The sequence below is a fragment of the Rhagoletis pomonella genome, unplaced genomic scaffold (assembly GCF_013731165.1).
Source record: "Rhagoletis pomonella isolate Grant_MI unplaced genomic scaffold, Rhpom_1.0 Rhpom_scaffold_00004, whole genome shotgun sequence".
NCBI lineage: Eukaryota > Metazoa > Arthropoda > Insecta > Diptera > Tephritidae > Rhagoletis > Rhagoletis pomonella.
Window position 1 is genome coordinate 18,793,440 of NW_023458558.1, and position 3,348 is coordinate 18,796,787.

At 35.1% G+C, this 3,348-nt stretch overlaps 1 protein-coding gene across 1 annotated transcript in view; it reads right to left on the reverse strand.

Moving 5' to 3' along the window:
• LOC118737162 (elongation of very long chain fatty acids protein-like) overlaps positions 1-3,348 on the reverse strand; it is a 92,396-nt gene that overhangs the window by 15,442 nt on the left and 73,606 nt on the right. The gene's annotated exons all lie outside the window — the stretch shown is intronic.

Here is a 3,348-nt window from a genome sequence, read left to right on the forward strand (position 1 = left end):
AAAAAACTCCAACAACCGTTGATGGAATCTTTTCGAACTCATAAATCTTGTAAAGAATCGGCCAGAATTGATAATTTGAACTACGAAAAGCGGCAAACCCATCATTGTTGATTCTCAATAATATTTCCGAATTTCAATAAACGTTTCCAAATAAAACGTACGAACGTATCGATAGCCACTTCCGACTACTGACACTTTAAACTTGTCATCGACATTTCAAAATGACAGTACGTAAGAAAAGTTTCTACAGTACGAAAATCGAAGTCTAGACACATACCTACAAAACAGGGTTGCACGTAGTGTGGCCAGATTGCAAATTTGGTCGTCATTTTGGAATTTTTTAAGGGCATGACGATTTGACGAATTTTTACCCCATTAACGATTTTTTTTTGCGCGAATTTGGTTGGTTCTCAAGTTTAAAGATAGTTACACAGACACTAAAATTTGCTAATATATAATTGTCATTTCGAAATTATATCATGCGGCAGAGCTAACAGTAGTTGTCGATAAGTAGATTTCTTCTATATTTCATCACTATTTGTGTAGTTTTTAGGGTCAAATTCGTAGCTTTTGCGCTTTGTACTGATACATATTTTATTGAGCGAACGAACTTGTGAATAAAATATTTAGCAAAAATTGTAAGTATTAACAGTTTTAATGCACATGTTAAAGTTGCAGTTTGTGCAAATATGTAATGTTCTCTTTACATCAGGTGTCCAGCCAGAAGATGATTTTTTGCAAGAAAGGTAAACTTGAAGGAATTTTGCTCAAACGGGACTTATCAAAAGGAAATGATTGTTCTTGTTTTGAGTTTTATCCAACCAACGATATACTTAAAAGTTTCAAAAATGAAACGTAGCATTAAAACTGTACCTGATTAAAGATTAGTATACGGTTCTCAATAAAATCGAAAAATTCATATAAAATCGTCCGAAGAAACGTTCTGCTATAAAAATTTCCTAAAATCAGTCTGAGGATCTGAAGAAAAAACGCTCGTGTATTTAGTCCTTAAATAATATTTACTCCCACGGTAAAGTTCCTTTTCAAGCAACAAAAATAATGAAACAAATTTTTTAATTTGATGCAAAAACTTTGTAACAAAAACAAATGTTATACGACTAATGCGAAGTTTCACTAATCAATTCTGAATTTATCAGACTGTTAAAATTTATAATGTTTAGTTTTCCGAACAAAATTGTGTCATTTTAAATTTTAACAAGCTGATTAATTTTAAATTTATTAGTGTAGCCGGGCTTTAATGATCCAAAAATGAGGAAAAAAATCCGATTTTATTGCAATTAAAAATATTTTTTTTTGAAAGTAATGTGAATTATAACAATTCGAAAAAAGTTTAACTTTTTATTTTTTACGTATATCAATCGGAAAAAAGCCAAAAGAGCTTTCTGATTCTGTTCATTATAACTTTTTCATGTTGACGATTTCACATGCAAATTACGATTTTTGAGCAACAAACTGACGATTTCTCACTACCGTAACCTAGCAACACTGGTTGCAAGTTGCGGACTTAAGTTCTGAACACATTGAACGGGCCACACCTTCCAAAATGTTATTTTCATAATCTAAACGCTTGCGATGACGACATGATTTTTTTGAACGCAGCAGCGACATCATAAATTTGTATGAGTTGGATATAAAATAAGAGGAAGAACCTTATCTGTCGCTGGAAATATAGAAATAGATCTAATCTGGCCAAAACCACAGGCGTCGCGTAGCCCGGTCGTCGCCAAAATAGGTTCTTTCACGTACGCAGCGCGGAATCCCACGGGTGGCCAAAACAGCCCAGAACTCATTCCCGTACTCAAAAAATGGGTAATAGTGAGCGAAAGTTGGAACGTATTGGATCGTAAGTGTCTTCTTTTTCCTGTCCGAAACAGCCCGGACTTTTTCTCCGGGTAAAAATGGATAAAGTGTCGAAGTGCATATCAGCTGTTTTGTGTTTACATGTTACTTGCATTTACTTGGTGCTTTTAAGGAATAGTGGAAGTCCTGTTGATGTATTTTCAATCTTTATATACATATCTAATTAGGAAAACCGAAATTAAATTTCCAAGTGTTTGCATGTGTGGGTTCTCTTTACATCTGCAATTTGTTCCATTTTTGAGAGCAAATTTTACGCTTATTCTCTAATTACCTGATCGGGTCCGGATTGCTAGGGAAAGAAACTTATAATTATCTACATAATGCGAAGCGCACATTAGTGCGATTCTGTCGTTGCGAATATATTGCGAATTCGGCTGTTCACTTCGAATCCGCTATCGTTCAGACACTAGTGCGATTTTTTCGCGACAGATTCCGATGTAAAATTCACTTAATTGTTCCTTTTTTCGTATATTTTTGTACATGGCGCGCTCACATCATATAAAATAGGATTGTTACGAACATTTTCTATTAGTTTTTGTGCTTCACACATTTTTCCTTTGCATGTATTGCTATGACACTCTTCTTCTTCCTCTTTGACGCCTTCAAACACTGCAAGCCGCATTTCGAACGCGTCAAAAGAGAGGAAGATTGGATATTCGAAAAATTCACAGCGACGGAATCGTGCAAGTGTGCGCTGGCTCGTTAAAATATATGGGTAGTATTGTTGTTAATTTTGGCTCTGCGGATTCGTAACGTCAGAATCATGGTAATGTGCGCTTCGCACAAGAGTACGTGTAAAAATAATTTGACAGCTGTGGTCAGTAGCTGTCGTTTTCATTGTGTTCGGTCTGATACGCTTCGATAATGCTACCACTAGATTTCATATTGTTGCGGCATTCATTTCCAAAATTAATTTCATTTCATTAATGATAATTTTGTATAAAGAAGCTAACCAATTGGCTATATGATTAATATTTAAGTAAACTATAGTAAACTATATATAGTTACGTTTCTAGGGGTGCGATTTCACTGAAGCGCATATATTTGTTTTATTTTTAATCTGGATTTTATGGAGTTTTGTGGCAACACCTAATTCTTTAGTTGACAGCCGTCAAGACCGCAGTGTACGTGCGTGTGTGCGTGAATAGCGATGCAGTTTGGAAGCGCTGCGTGTATTTAATATCAATTTAAAATAAGTTACTTGCGTCCTATTTAGTTCGAGTTAAATTTTAGCCACTGTGAAGATCGGTACAACACTAAAAAAATATTTAGTGCGCGCGTTAAATATCAATTTTTGCGGCTTCAATTTCGACTATTTGTCAGTATTTGTTCACTTTTCGTGTGCGTTCCTAGTGTACAAAAAAGGAAAGGCGACCGTTAGCTCTCACTGCCCCGCTAGCAACAACATAAGTTACAATTTCGAGTGCATCTTATAAAATCTTATAGAGCGCTTTTCAACGTTTTATC